We start from the raw sequence: 16,690 nt of genomic DNA, 5'->3' as shown, positions 1-16,690 counted from the left end.
GACCCCGGTATACCACATCGTTCCAATTCACTCTATTCCTTGCACGCCTTTCACCCACCTGCATGTTCAGGCCCCAATCAATCAAAATCTTTTTCACTCCATCTTTCCACCTCCAATTTGGTCTCCCACTTCTCCTCGTTCCCTCCACCTCTAACACATATATCCTCTTGGTCAATCTTTCCTCACTCATCCTCTCCATGTGACCAAACCATTTCAAAACACCCTCTTCTGCTCTTTCAACCACACTCTTTTTATTTCCACACATCTCTCTTACCCTTCCATTACTTACTCGATCAAACCACCTCACACCATATATTGTCCTCAAACATCTCATTTCCAGCACATCCATCCTCCTGCGCACAACTCTATCCATAGCCCACGCCTCGCAACCATACAACATTGTTGGAACCACTATTCCTTCAAACATACCCATTTTTGCTTTCCGAGATAATGTTATCGACTTCCAAACATTCTTCAAGGCTCCCAGAGTTTTCGACCCCTCCCCCCACCCTATGATTCATTTCCGCTTCCATGGTTCCATCCGCTGCCAGATCCACTCCCAGATATCTAAAACACTTTACTTCCTCCAGTTTTTCTCCATTCAAACTTACCTCCCAATTGACTTGACCCTCAACCCTACTGTACCTAATAACCTTGCTCTTCACATTTACTCTCAACTTTCTCCTTTCACACACTTTACCAAACTCAGTCACCAGCTTCTGCAGTTTCTCACATGAATCAGCCACCAGCGCTGTATCATCAGCGAACAACAACTGACTCACTTCCCAAGCTCTCTCATCCAGAACAGACTGTATACTTGCCCCTCTTTCCAAGACTCTTGCATTCACTTCCCTAACAACCCCATCCATAAACAAATTAAACAACCATGGAGACATCACACACCCCTCCCACAACCTACATTCACTGAGAACCAATCACTTTCCTCTCTTCCTGCACGTACACATGCCTTACATCCTCAATAAAAACTTTTCACTGCTTCTAACAACTTGCCTCCCACACCATATATTCTTAATACCTTCCACAGAGCATCTCTATCAACTCTATCATATGCCTTCTCCAGATCCATAAATGCTACATACAAATCCATTTGCTTTTCTAAGTATTTCGCACATACATTCCTCAAAGCAAACACCTGATCCACACATCCTCTACCACTTCTGAAACAACACTGCTCCTCCCCAATCTGATGCTCTGTACATGCCTTCACCCTCTCAATCAATACCCTCCCATATAATTTACCAGCAATACTCAACAAACTTATACCTCTGTAATTTCAGCACTCACTCTTATCCCCTTTGCCTTTGTACAATGGCACTATGCACGCATTCCGCCAATCCTCAGGCACCTCACCATGAATCATACATACATTAAATAACCTTACCAACCAGTCAACAATACAGCCACCCCCTTTTTTAATAAATTCCACTGCAATACCATCCAAACCTGCTGCCTTGCCGGCTTTCATCTTCCGCAAAGCCTTTACTACCTCTTCTCTGTTTACCAAATCACTCTCCCCAACCCTCTCACTTTGCACACCACCTTGACCAAAAAACCCTACATCTGCTACTCTATCACCAAACACATTCAACAAACCTTCAAAATACTCACTCCATCTCCTTCTCACATCACCAATACTTGTTATCACCTCCCCATTAGCCCCTTCACTGAAGTTCCCATTTGCTCCCTTGTCTTACGCACTTTATTTACCTCCTTCCAGAACATCTTTTTATTATCCCTAAAATTTAATGATACTCTCTCACCCAACTCTCATTTGCCCTCTTTTTCACCCCTTGCACCTTTCTCTTGACCTCCTGCCTCTTTCTTTTATACATCTCCCACTCATTTGCATTGTTTCCCTGCAAAAATCATCCAAATGCCTCTCTCTTCTCTTTCACTAATAATCTTACTTCTTCATCCCACCACTCACTACCCTTTCTAATCAACCCACCTCCCACGCTTCTCAAGCCAAAGCATCTTTTGCGCAAGCCATCACTGCTTCCCTAAATACATCCCATTCCTCCCCCACTCCCCTTACCTCCTTTGTTCTCACCTTTTTCCATTCTGTATTCAGTCTATCCTGGTACTTCCTCACACAAGTCTCCTTCCCAAGCTCACTTACTCTCTGGACCCCCAACATTCTCTCTTCTTTTCTGAAAACCCCTACAAATCTTCACCTTCACCTCCACAAGATAATGATCAGACATCCCTTCAGTTGCACCTCTCAGCTCATTCACTTCCAAAAATCTCTCTTTCGCGCGCCTATCAATTAACACGTAATCCAATAATGCTCTCTGGCCATCTCTCCTACTTACATACGTATACTTATGTATATCTCGCTTTTTAAACCAGGTATTCCCAATCACCAATGCTTTTTCAGCACATAAATCTACAAGCTCTTCATTTCCATTTACAACACTGAACACCCCATGTATACCAATTATTCCCTCAACTGCCACATTACTCACCTTTGCATTCAAATCACCCATCACTATAACCCGGTCTTGTGCATCAAAACCACTAACACACTCATTCAGCTGCTCCCAAAACACTTGCCTCTCATGATCTTTCTTCTCATGCCCAGGTGCATATGCACCAATAATCACCCATCTCTCTCTATCAACTTTCAGTTTTGCCCATATCAATCTAGAATTTACTTTCTTACACTCTATAACATACTCCCACAACTCCTGTTTCAGGAGTAGTGCTACTCCTTCCCTTGCTCTTGTCCTCTCACTAACCCCTGACTTTACTACCAAGACATTCCCAAACTGCTCTTCCCCTTTACCCTTGAGCTTCATTTCACTCAGGGCCAAAACATCCAGGTTCCTTTCCTCAAACATACTACCTATCTCTCCTTTTTTCTTATCTTGGTTACATCCACACACATTTAGACACCCCAGTCCAAGCCTTCGAGGAGGATGAGCACTCCCCACGTGACTCCTTCTTCTGTTTCCCCGTTTAGAAAGTTAAAATACAAGGAGGGGAGGGTTTCTGGACCCCAGCTCCCGTCCCTTTAGTCGCCTTCTATGACACGTGAGGAATGCGTGGGAAGTATTCTTTCTCCCCTATCCCCAAGGATATATATATATATATATTATTTATTTTTTTATTATACTTTGTCGCTGTCTCCCGCGTTTGCGAGGTAGCGCAAGGATACAGACGAAAGAAATGGCCCAACCCCCCCCCATACACATGTATATACATACGTCCACACACGCAAATATACATACCTACACAGCTTTCCATGGTTTACCCCAGACGCTTCACATGCCCTGCTTCAATCCACTGACAGCACGTCAACCCCGGTATACCACATCGCTCCAATTCACTCTATTCCTTGCCCTCCTTTCACCCTCCTGCATGTTCAGGCCCCGATCACACAAAATCTTTTTCACTCCATCTTTCCACCTCCAATTTGGTCTCCCTCTTCTCCTTGTTCCCTCCACCTCCGACACATATATCCTCTTGGTCAATCTTTCCTCACTCATCCTCTCCATGTGCCCAAACCACTTCAAAACACCCTCTTCTGCTCTCTCAACCACGCTCTTTTTATTTCCACACATCTCTCTTACCCTTACGTTACTCACTCGGTCAAACCACCTCACACCACACATTGTCCTCAAACATCTCATTTCCAGCACATCCATCCTCCTGCGTACAACTCTATCCATAGCCCACGCCTCGCAACCATACAACATTGTTGGAACCACTATTCCTTCAAACATACCCATTTTTGCTTTCCGAGATAATGTTCTCGACTTCCACACATTCTTCAAGGCCCCCAGGATTTTCGCCCCCTCCCCCACCCTATGATCCACTTCCGCTTCCATGGTTCCATCTGCTGCCAGATCCACTCCCAGATATCTAAAACACTTCACTTCCTCCAGTTTTTCTCCATTCAAACTCACCTCCCAATTGACTTGACCCTCAACCCTACTGTACCTAATAACCTTGCTCTTATTCACATTTACTCTTAACTTTCTTCTTCCACACACTTTTCCAAACTCAGTCACCAGCTTCTGCAGTTTCTCACATGAATCAGCCACCAGCGCTGTATCATCAGCGAACAACAACTGACTCACTTCCCAAGCTCTCTCATCCCCAACAGACTTCATACTATATATATATATATATATATATATATATATATATATATATATATATATATATATATATATATTTTATCCCTGGGGATAGGGAATTAAGAATACTTCCCACGTATTCCCTGCATGTTGTAGAAGGCGACTAAAAGGGGAGGGAGCGGGGGGCTGGAAATCCTTCCCTCTCGGGGGTTTTTTTTTTTTTTCCAAAAGAAGGAACAGAGGGGGCCAGGTGAGGATATTCCAAAAAAGGCCCAGTCCTCTGTTCTTAATGCTACCTCGCTAACGCGGGAAATGGCGAATAGTTTAAAAGAAAAAAAAGAATATATATATATATATATATATATATATATATCATTTTTTTTTATTTTGCTTTGTCGCTGTCTCCCGCGTTTGCGAGGTAGCGCAAGGAAACAGACGAAAGAAATGGCCCAACACACCCCCATACACATGTATATACACAGACGTCCACACACGCAAATATACATACCTATACATCTCAATGTACACATATATATATACACACACAGACACATACATATATACCCATGCACACAATTCACACTGTCTGCCTTTATTCATTCCCATCGCCACGTCACCACACATGGAATACCATCCCCCTCCCCCCCTCATGTGTGCGGGGTAGTGCTAGGAAAGGACAACAAAGGCTTCATTCGTTCACACTCAGTCTCTAGCTGTCATGCAATAATGCCCGAAACCACAGCTCCCTTTCCACATCCAGGCCCCACACAGCTTTCCATGGTTTACCCCATACGCTTCACATGCCCTGATTCAATCCACTGACAGCACGTCAACCCCGGTATACCACATCGATCCAATTCACTCTATTCCTTGCCCTCCTTTCACCCTCCTGCATGTTCAGGCCCCGATCACACATAATCTTTTTCACTCCATCTTTCCACCTCCAATTTGGTCTCCCACTTCTCCTCGTTCCCTCCACCTACGACACATATATCCTCTTGGTCAATCTTTCCTCACTCATTCTCTCCATGTGCCCAAACCATTTCAAAACACCCTCTTCTGCTCTCTCAACCACACTCTTTTTATTTCCACACATCTCTCTTACCCTTACATTACTTACTCGATCAAATCACCTCACACCACACATTGTCCTCAACCATCTCATTTCCAGCACATCCACCCTCCTGCGCACAACTCTATCCATAGCCCACGCCTCGCAACCAGACAATATTGTTGGAACCACTATTCCTTCAAACATACCCATTTTTGCTTTCCGAGATAATGTTCTCGACTTCCACACATTCTTCAAGGCTCCCAGGATTTTCGCCCCCTCCCCCACCCTATGATTCACTTCCACTTCCATGGTTCCATCCGCTGCCAGATCCACTCCCAGATATCTAAAACACTTTACTTCCTCCAGTTTTTCTCCATTTAAACTTACCTCACCATCATAGGCAGTTAAAAAATGTCACCAACAACATAACTAATAAAGAAATGCAGAACAAAAATAAGGGGATGAAAAAACACCCGCAAGTTAATTCATCTGAAATATACAACACCCCTGAAAAGTGGATGGGAAATGCTTCAAGTTTGATGAATGCTGGCCTGAACCCTTGCTTGCTTAATTCAAAATGAAGTGCATTAAGAAGTTGCAGCAAATGATGGAGAAGGATTACACTTGAGCATACAGGTGCTTGACCAGAAGGCATCATAATTTGTAGACACTGCCAATCCCTCCTCAGATAAGTCAGTAGAGCCTGCAGTCTCAACCATCTTGTTCTGACCAACAGCTCCATCTATTCCAAGATGGAACAGCTACAGCCAGTTTGAAAGAAGGATGAGTTGCCTGAAATGGACAGTTGATGAAAAGTGGCGTTGATGCTTCATCCTTGGGCTTTATGCAGGCCCCACAAGAACATGGTTTACCCCAGATGCTTCACCCACGCGTCGCCAGGGGTTACGTCCATTTTGAAGATTCATTCTCGTAAAGTGTTGACAAGGAGGAAATTTGAGGAGACACAAAAAGGAGAAGAAGAAGGAAGGAGATAATGGAGAAAAGATTTATTCTCGTAAAGTGTTGACAAGGAGGAAATTTGAGGAGACACAAAAAGGAGAAGAAGAAGGAAGGAGATAATGGAGAAAAGCCGTCAGTCGTAGGAGGGAAACGGAGATACTGTGGAACTGGAAATCGATACCAACTCCAGTGGCAGCGTGGCTGGAGAGGCCGTGAGGATAGTGAGGTGGTCGGGATTGCTCTACCTTACCCAGATCTGTAATCACCTCGTTAAGACGACTGAGCCTGGAGGAGCACCGCCACCCTCCCGGATGTGGTGGACCAACGTGAAGGCCAGTAATACTGGAAGTCAGCACCACAAGTAAAGGAAGTCAGCACCACAAGTAAAGCATCCTCCTCAAAGGCGCAGAGTGGGGTGCCTAAATGTGTGTGGATGTAACCAAGATGTGAAGACCCTTACTGGAAAAACAATCACTCTTGAAGTAGAACCTTCAGACACAATTGAAAATGTGAAGGAAAATAGTGAAATTGGAGAAAAGTGTGGCTTAGACATTGAAGCTTATTGATACAGTGGTTGAATTGATGAGAACTGCTATTGACGTTTGTGTAAATAAATTATACATTTCCTTTTTTCCATTGCCAGAGGTTGAACCATTATGTGACATTCATTTTTTTCCTTCATTTCAAGCTAGAAGTTTCAGTGTTCTAAACTGTTTCTTACATTTTTCATATGTATATATATATGTATGTGTGTGGGTGTGTATATGTGCGTATGTATGTGTATGTGTGTGTATGTGTATATGTATATATATATGTATATTATCCCTGGGGATAGGGGTGAAAGAATACTTCCCACGTATTCCTCGCTTGTCGTAGCAAGCGACTAGAGGGGACGGGAGCGGGGGGCCAGAAATCCTCCCCTCCTTGTATTAACTTTCTAAAATGGGAAACAGAAGAAGGAGTCACGCGGGGAGTGCTCATCCTCCTCGAAGGCTCAGAGTGGGGTGCCTAAATGTGTGTGGATGTAACCAAGATGTGAAAAAAGGAGAGATAGGTAGTATGTTTGAGGAAAGGAACCTGGATGTTTTGGCTCTGAGTGAAACGAAGCTCAAGGGTAAAGGGGAAGAGTGGTTTGGGAATGTCTGGGGAGTAAAGTCAGGGGTTAGTGAGAGGACAAGAGCAAGGGAAGGAGTAGCAATACTCCTGAAACAGGAGTTGTGGGAGTATGTGATAGAGTGTAAGAAAGTAAATTCTCGATTAATATGGGTAAAACTGAAAGTTGATGGAGAGAGGTGGGTGATTATTGGTGCATATGCACCTGGGCATGAGAAGAAAGATCAAGAGAGGCAAGTGTTTTGGGAGCAGCTGAATGAGTGTGTTAGTGGTTTTGATGCACGAGACCGGGTCATAGTGATGGGTGATTTGAATGCAAAGGTGAGTAATGTGGCAGTTGAGGGAATAATTGGTATACATGGGGTGTTCAGTGTTGTAAATGGAAATGGTGAAGAGCTTGTAGATTTATGTGCTGAAAAAGGACTGATGATTGGGAATACCTGGTTTAAAAAGCGAGATATACATAAGTATACTTATGTAAGTAGGAGAGATGGCCAGAGAGCGTTATTGGATTACGTGTTAATTGACAGGCGTGCGAAAGAGAGACTTTTGGATGTTAATGTGCTGAGAGGTGCAACTGGAGGGATGTTTGATCATTATCTTGTGGAGGCTAAGGTGAAGATTTGTATGGGTTTTCAGAAAAGAAGAGTGAATGTTGGGGTGAAGAGGGTGGTGAGAGTGAGTGAGCTTGAGAAGACCTGTGTGAGGAAGTACCAGGAGAGACTGAGTACAGAATGGAAAAAGGTGAGAACAATGGAAGTAAGGGGAGTGGGGGAGGAATGGGATGTATTTAGGGAATCAGTGATGGATTGCGCAAAGGATGCTTGTGGCATGAGAAGAGTGGGAGGTGGGTTGATTAGAAAGGGTAGTGAGTGGTGGGATGAAGAAGTAAGAGTGTTAGTGAAAGAGAAGAGAGAGGCATTTGGACGATTTTTGCAGGGAAAAAATGCAATTGAGTGGGAGATGTATAAAAGAAAGAGACAGGAGGTCAAGAGAAAGGTGCAAGAGGTGAAAAAGAGGGCGGATGAGAGTTGGGGTGAGAGAGTATCATTAAAGTTTAGGGAGAATAAAAAGATGTTCTGGAAGGAGGTAAATAAAGTGCGTAAGACAAGGGAGCAAATGGGAACTTCAGTGAAGGGCGCAAATGGGGAGGTGATAACAAGTAGTGGTGATGTGAGAAGGAGATGGAGTGAGTATTTTGAAGGTTTGTTGAAGGTGTTTGATGATAGAGTGGCGGATATAGGGTGTTTTGGTCGAGGTGGTGTGCAAAGTGAGAGGGTTAGGGAAAATGATTTGGTAAACAGAGAAGAGGTAGTGAAAGCTTTGCGGAAGATGAAAGCCGGTAAGGCAGCAGGTTTGGATGGTATTGCAGTGGAATTTATTAAAAAAGGGGGTGACTGTATTGTTGACTGGTTGGTAAGGTTATTTAATGTATGTATGACTCATGGTGAGGTGCCTGAGGATTGGCAGAATGCGTGCATAGTGCCATTGTACAAAGGCAAAGGGGATAAGAGTGAGTGCTCAAATTACAGAGGTATAAGTTTGTTGAGTATTCCTGGTAAATTATATGGGAGGGTATTGATTGAGAGGGTGAAGGCATGTACAGAGCATCAGATTGGGGAAGAGCAGTGTGGTTTCAGAAGTGGTAGAGGATGTGTGGATCAGGTGTTTGCTTTGAAGAATGTATGTGAGAAATACTTAGAAAAGCAAATGGATTTGTATGTAGCATTTATGGATCTGGAGAAGGCATATGATAGAGTTGATAGAGATGCTCTGTGGAAGGTATTAAGAATATATGGTGTGGGAGGAAAGTTGTTAGAAGCAGTGAAAAGTTTTTATCGAGGACGTAAGGCATGTGTACGTGTAGGAAGAGAGGAAAGTGATTGGTTCTCAGTGAATGTAGGTTTGCGGCAGGGGTGTGTGATGTCTCCATGGTTGTTTAATTTGTTTATGGATGGGGTTGTTAGGGAGGTAAATGCAAGAGTTTTGGAAAGAGGGGCAAGTATGAAGTCTGTTGGGGATGAGAGAGCTTGGGAAGTGAGTCAGTTGTTGTTCGCTGATGATACAGCGCTGGTGGCTGATTCATGTGAGAAACTGCAGAAGCTGGTGACTGAGTTTGGTAAAGTGTGTGGAAGAAGAAAGTTAAGAGTAAATGTGAATAAGAGCAAGGTTATCAGGTACAGTAGGGTTGAGGGTCAAGTCAATTGGGAGGTGAGTTTGAATGGAGAAAAACTGGAGGAAGTGAAGTGTTTTAGATATCTGGGAGTGGATCTGGCAGCGGATGGAACCATGGAAGCAGAAGTGGATCATAGGGTGGGGGAGGGGGCGAAAATTCTGGGGGCCTTGAAGAATGTGTGGAAGTCGAGAACATTATCTCGGAAAGCAAAAATGGGTATGTTTGAAGGAATAGTGGTTCCAACAATGTTGTATGGTTGCGAGGCATGGGCTATGGATAGAGCTGTGCGCAGGAGGATGGATGTGCTGGAAATGAGATGTTTGAGGACAATGTGTGGTGTGAGGTGGTTTGATCGAGTGAGTAACGTGAGGGTAAGAGAGATGTGTGGAAATAAAAAGAGCGTGGTTGAGAGAGCAGAAGAGGGTGTTTTGAAGTGGTTTGGGCACATGGAGAGGATGAGTGAGGAAAGATTGACCAAGAGGATATATGTGTCGGAGGTGGAGGGAACGAGGAGAAGAGGGAGACCAAATTGGAGGTGGAAAGATGGAGTGAAAAAGATTTTGTGTGATCGGGGCCTGAACATGCAGGAGGGTGAAAGGAGGGCAAAGAATAGAGTGAATTGGAGCGATGTGGTATACCGGGGTTGACGTGCTGTCAGTGGATTGAATCAAGGCATGTGAGGCGTCTGGGGTGAACCATGGAAAGCTGTGTAGGTATGTATATTTGAGTGTGGGGACGTATGTATATACATGTGTATGGGGGGGGTTGGGCCATTTTCTTTCGTCTGTTTCCTTGCGCTACCTCGCAAACGCGCAAACGTATTCCCTGCGTGTCGTAGAAGGCGACTAAAAGGGAAGGGAGCAGGGGGCTGGAAATCCTCCCCCTTTTTTTTTTTTTTTTTTTCCCAAAAGAAGGAACAGAGAAGAGGTCCAGGTGAGGATATTCCCTCAAAGGCCCAGTCCTCTGTTCTTAACGCTACCTCGCTATCGCGGGAAATAGCGAATAGTATGAAAAAAAAAAAATATATATATATCTTTTACCTCCTTCCAGAACATCTTTTTATTCTCCCTAAAATTTAATGATACTCTCTCACCCCAACTCTCATTTGCCCTTTTTTTCACCTCTTGCACCTTTCTCTTGACCTCCTGTCTCTTTCTTTTATACGTCTCCCACTCAATTTCATTTTTTCCCTGCAAAAATCGTCCAAATGCCTCTCTCTTCTCTTTCACTAATAATCTTACTTCTTCATCCCACCACTCACTACCCTTTCTAATCAACCCACCTCCCACTCTTCTCATGCCACAAGCATCTTTTGCGCAATCCATCACTGATTCCCTAAATACATCCCATTCCTCCCCCACTCCCCTTACTTCCATTGTTCTCACCTTTTTCCATTCTGTACTCAGTCTCTCCTGGTACTTCCTCACACAAGTCTCCTTCCCAAGCTCACTTACTCTCACCACCCTCTTCACCCCAACATTCACTCTTCTTTTCTGAAAACCCATACAAATCTTCACCTTAGCCTCCACAAGATAATGATCAGACATCCCTCCAGTTGCACCTCTCAGCACATTAACATCCAAAAGTCTCTCTTTCGCGCGCCTGTCAATTAACACGTAATCCAATAACGCTCTCTGGCCATCTCTCCTACTTACATAAGTATACTTATGTATATCTCGCTTTTTAAACCAGGTATTCACAATCATCAGTCCTTTTTCAGCACATAAATCTACAAGCTCTTCACCATTTCCATTTACAACACTGAACATCCCATGTATACCAATTATTCCCTCAACTGCCACATTACTCACCTTTGCATTCAAATCACCCAACACTATAACCCGGTCTCGTGCATCAAAACCACTAACACACTCATTCAGCTGCTCCCAAAACACTTGCCTCTCATGATCTTTCTTCTCATGCCCAGGTGCATATGCACCAATAATCACCCATCTCTCTCCATCAACTTTCAGTTTTACCCATATTAATCGAGAATTTACTTTCTTACATTCTATCACATACTTCCACAACTCCTGTTTCAGGAGTACTGCTACTCCTTCCCTTGCTCTTGTCCTCTCACTAACCCCTGACTTTACTCCCAAGACATTCCCAAACCACTCTTCCCCTTTACCCTTGAGCTTCGTTTCACTCAGAGCCAAAACATCCAGGTTCCTTTCCTCAAACATACTACCTATCTCTCCTTTTTTCACATCTTGGTTACATCCACACACATTTAGGCACCCCAATCTGAGCCTTCGAGGAGGATGAGCACTCCCCGCATGACTCCTTCTTCTGTTTCCCATTTTAGAAAGTTAAAAAAAAAATACAAGGAGGGGAGGATTTCTGGCCCCCCGCTCCCGTCCCCTCTAGTCGCTTTCTACGACACGCGAGGAATGCGTGGGAAGTATTCTTTCACCCCTATCCCCAGGGATAATATACTTATATATATACACATACACACACATACACACACACACGCACATATACACACACACACACATACATATATATACATGTGAAAAATGTAAGAAACAATTTAGAAAACTGAAACTTCTAGCTTGAAATGAAATGAAAAAATGAATGTCACATAATGGTTCAACCTCTGGCTATGGAAAGGAAATGTTTAATTTATTTACACAAACGTCAATAGTAGTTCTCATCAATTTAACCACTGTATCAATAAGCTTCAATGTCTAAGCTACATTTTTTCCAATTTCACTATTTTCTTGTCAAAGCACCATGTATGAAAACTATCACTCCAGTAACACAACTATAAACATTTACTTCCCCTTTAAAAAAAGTTCTGGGGAAGTCTGTCTCGATACACTGCGGGACACTCTACCACCTGGCGAGGTTTGTGTTGCAATGGTTCTTGATTCACAAACGTAGTAGCATCACTGGTGGGCCAAGGTAGTTCCGTTGGCGAAGAGGAGCTCATGAAACATGTCAAAAAGCATGCTACTGCAGGCAGGAGTGAAGGCTGATGCAAACTGGTATCGCTCTGAATGATGTGATGGGGACGAGATGATCCTCTGACTCACGGAGGTAAATAAAGTGCGTAAGACAAGGGAGCAAATGGGAACTTCAGTGAAGGGCGCAAATGGGGAGGTGATAACAAGTAGTGGTGATGTGAGAAGGAGATGGAGTGAGTATTTTGAAGGTTTGTTGAATGTGTTTGATGATAGAGTGGCAGATATAGGGTGTTTTGGTCGAGGTGGTGTGCAAAGTGCGAGGGTTAGGGAAAATGAGTTGGTAAACAGAGAAGAGGTAGTAAAAGCTTTGCGGAAGATGAAAGCCGGCAAGGCAGCAGGTTTGGATGGTATTGCAGTGGAATTTATTAAAAAAGGGGGTGACTGTATTGTTGACTGGTTGGTAAGGTTATTTAATGTATGTATGACTCATGGTGAGGTGCCTGAGGATTGGCGGAATGCGTGCATAGTGCCATTGTACAAAGGCAAAGGGGATAAGAGTGAGTGCTCAAATTACAGAGGTATAAGTTTGTTGAGTATTCCTGGCAAATTATATGGGAGGGTATTGATTGAGAGGGTGAAGGCATGTACAGAGCATCAGATTGGGGAAGAGCAGTGTGGTTTCAGAAGTGGTAGAGGATGTGTGGATCAGGTGTTTGCTTTGAAGAATGTATGTGAGAAATACTTAGAAAAGCAAATGGTTTTGTATGTAGCATTTATGGATCTGGAGAAGGCATATGATAGAGTTGATAGAGATACTCTGTGGAAGGTATTAAGAATATATGGTGTGGGAGACAAGTTGTTAGAAGCAGTGAAAAGTTTTTATCGAGGATGTAAGGCATGTGTACGTGTAGGAAGAGAGGAAAGTGATTGGTTCTCAGTGAATGTAGGTTTGCGGCAGGGGTGTGTGATGTCTCCATGGTTGTTTAATTTGTTTATGGATGGGGTTGTTAGGGAGGTGAATGCAAGAGTTTTGGAAAGAGGGGCAAGTATGAAGTCTGTTGGGGATGAGAGAGCTTGGGAAGTGAGTCAGTTGTTGTTCGCTGATGATACAGCGCTGGTGGCTGATTCATGTGAGAAACTGCAGAAGCTGGTGACTGAGTTTGGTAAAGTGTGTGAAAGAAGAAAGTTAAGAGTAAATGTGAATAAGAGCAAGGTTATTAGGTACAGTAGGGTTGAGGGTCAATTCAATTGGGAGGTGAGTTTGAATGGAGAAAAACTGGAGGAAGTGAAGTGTTTTAGATATCTGGGAGTGGATCTGGCAGCGGATGGAACCATGGAAGCGGAAGTGGAACATAGGGTGGGGGAGGGGGCGAAAATTCTGGGAGCCTTGAAGAATGTGTGGAAGTCGAGAACATTATTTCGGAAAGCAAAAATGGGTATGTTTGAAGGAATAGTGGTTCCAACAATGTTGTATGGTTGCGAGGCGTGGACTATGGATAGAGTTGTGCGCAGGAGGATGGATGTGCTGGAAATGAGATGTTTGAGGACAATGTGTGGTGTGAGGTGGTTTGATCGAGTAAGTAACGTAAGGGTAAGAGAGATGTGTGGAAATAAAAAGAGCGTGGTTGAAAGAGCAGAAGAGGGTGTTTTGAAATGGTTTGGTCACATGGAGAGAATGAGTAAGGAAAGATTGACCGAGAGGATATATGTGTCGGAGGTGGAGGGAACGAGGAGAAGAGGGAGACCAAATTGGAGGTGGAAAGATGGAGTGAAAAAGATTTTGTGTGATCGGGGCCTGAACATGCAGGAGGGTGAAAGGAGGGCAAAGAATAGAGTGAATTGGAGCGATGTGGTATACCGGGGTTGACGTGCTGTCAGTGGATTGAATCAAGGTATGTGTATGGGGGAGGGTTGGGCCATTTCTTTCGTCTGTTTCCTTGTGCTACCTCGCAAACGCAGGAGATAGCAAAAAAAAAATATATATATATATATATATATATATATATATATATATATATATATAGGTTTTCAGAAAAGAAGAGTGAATGTTGGGGTGAAGAGGGTGGTGAGAGTAAGTGAGCTTGGAAAGGAGACTTGTGTGAGGAAGTACCAGGAGAGACTGAGTACAGAATGGAAAAAGGTGAGAACAATGGAAGTAAGGGGAGTGGGGGAGGAATGGGATGTATTTAGGGAATCAGTGATGGATTGCGCAAAAGATGCTTGTGGCATGAGAAGAGTGGGAGGTGGGTTGATTAGAAAGGGTAGTGAGTGGTGGGATGAAGAAGTAAGATTATTAGTGAAAGAGAAGAGAGAGGCATTTGGATGATTTTTGCAGGGAAAAAATGCAATTGAGTGGGAGATGTATAAAAGAAAGAGACAGGAAACCAAGAGAAAGGTGCAAGAGGTGAAAAAGAGGGCAAATGAGAGTTGGGGTGAGAGAGTATCATTAAAGTTTAGGGAGAATAAAAAGATGTTCTGGAAGGAGGTAAATAAAGTGCATAAGACAAGGGAGCAAATGGGAACTTCAGTGAAGGGCGCAAATGGGGAGGTGATAACAAGTAGTGGTGATGTGAGAAGGAGATGGAGTGAGTATTTTGAAGGTTTGTTGAATGTGTTTGATGATAGAGTGGCAGATATAGGGCGTTTTGGTCGAGGTGGTGTGCAAAGTGAGTGGGTTAGGGAAAATGATTTGGTAAACGGAGAAGAGGTAGTAAAAGCTTTGCAGAAGATGAAAGCCGGCAAGGCAGCATGTTTGGATGGTATTGCAGTGGAATTTATTAAAAAAGGGGGTGACTATATTATTGACTGGTTGGTAAGGTTATCTAATGTATGTATGACTCATGGTGAGGTGCCTGAGGATTGGCAGAATGCGTGCATAGTGCCATTGTACAAAGGCAAAGGGGATAAGAGTGAGTGCTCAAATTACAGAGGTATAAGTTTGTTGAGTATTCCTGGTAAATTATATGGGAGGGTATTGATTGAGAGGGTGAAGGCATGTACAGAGCATCAGATTGGGGAAGAGCAGTGTGGTTTCAGAAGTGGTAGAGGATGTGTGGATCAGGTGTTTGCTTTGAAGAATGTATGTGAGAAATACTTAGAAAAGCAAATGGATTTGTATGTAGCATTTATGGATCTGGAGAAGGCATATGATAGAGTTGATAGAGATGCTCTGTGGAAGGTACTAATTGGAGGTGGAAAGATGGAGTGAAAAAGATTTTGTGTGATCGGGGCCTGAACATGCAGGAGGGTGAAAGGAGGGCAAGGAATAGAGTGAATTGGAGCGATGTGGTATACCAGGGTTGACGTGCTGTCAGTGGATTGAATCAAGGCATGTGAAGCGTCTGGGGTAAACCATGGAAAGCTGTGTAGGTATGTATATTTGCGTGTGTGGACGTATGTATATACATGTGTATGGGGGGGGGGCCATTTCTTTCGTCTGTTTCCTTGCGCTACCTCGCAAACACGGGAGACAGCGACAAAGTATAATAATAATAAAATAATAATAAATATATATATATATATATATATATATATATATATATATATATATATATATATATATATATATATATATATATGTATGTGTGTGTGTATGTAGCATTTATGGATCTGGAGAAGGTATATGATAGAGTTGATAGAGATGCTCTGTGGAAGGTACTAAGAATATATGGTGTGGGAGGAAAGTTGTTAGAAGCAGTGAAAAGTTTTTATCGAGGATGTAAGGCATGTGTACGTGTAGGAAGACAGGAAAGTGATTGGTTCTCAGTGAATGTAGGTTTGCGGCAGGGGTGTGTGATGCCTCCATGGCTGTTTAATTTGTTTATGGATGGGGTTGTTAGGGAGGTGAATGCAAGAGTTTTGGAAAGAGGGGCAAGTATGAAGTCTGATGTGGATGAGAGAGCTTGGGAAGTGTCAGTTGTTGTTCGCTGATGATACAGCGCTGGTGGCTGATTCATGTAAGAAACTGCAGAAGCTGGTGACTGAGTTTGGTAAAGTGTGTGAAAGAAGAAAGTTAAGAGTAAATGTGAATAAGAGCAAGGTTATTAGGTACAATAGGGTTGAGGGTCAAGTCAATTGGGAGGTGAGTTTGAATGGAGAAAAACTGGAGGAAGTAAAGTGTTTTAGATATCTGGGAGTGGATCTGGCAGCGGATGGAACCATGGAAGCGGAAGTGAATCATAGGGTGGGGGAGGGGGCGAAAATTTCGTGGAGCCTTGAAGAATGTTTGGAAGTCGAGAACATTATCTCGGAAAGCAAAAATTGGTTTGTTTGAAGGAATAGTGGTTCCAACAATGTTGTATGTTTGCGAGGCGTGGGCTATGGATAGAGTTGTGCACAGGAGGGTGGATGTGCTGGAAATGAGATGTTTGAG

The 16,690-nt window shown here is 43.4% G+C and overlaps 1 protein-coding gene across 3 annotated transcripts in view; it reads right to left on the bottom strand.

The window, feature by feature from the left end:
• SpdS (Spermidine Synthase) overlaps window positions 1–16,690 on the bottom strand; it is an 85,669-nt gene that overhangs the window by 50,876 nt on the left and 18,103 nt on the right. Inside the window, exon 1 of one of the 3 annotated variants that reach the window (XM_071661295.1) lies at window positions 6,384–6,518. The exons of the other annotated variants lie outside the window; for them this stretch is intronic. The gene's annotated coding sequence lies outside the window, so the exon portion shown is untranslated. Of the gene's footprint in view, window positions 1–6,383; window positions 6,519–16,690 lie in introns of those variants that run through there. 3 annotated transcript variants of the gene reach the window in all.

Source organism: Panulirus ornatus, chromosome 73 (assembly GCF_036320965.1).
Source record: "Panulirus ornatus isolate Po-2019 chromosome 73, ASM3632096v1, whole genome shotgun sequence".
Taxonomy (NCBI): Eukaryota; Metazoa; Arthropoda; class Malacostraca; order Decapoda; family Palinuridae; genus Panulirus; species Panulirus ornatus.
This window is presented reverse-complemented; position numbering and strand designations above follow the sequence as displayed.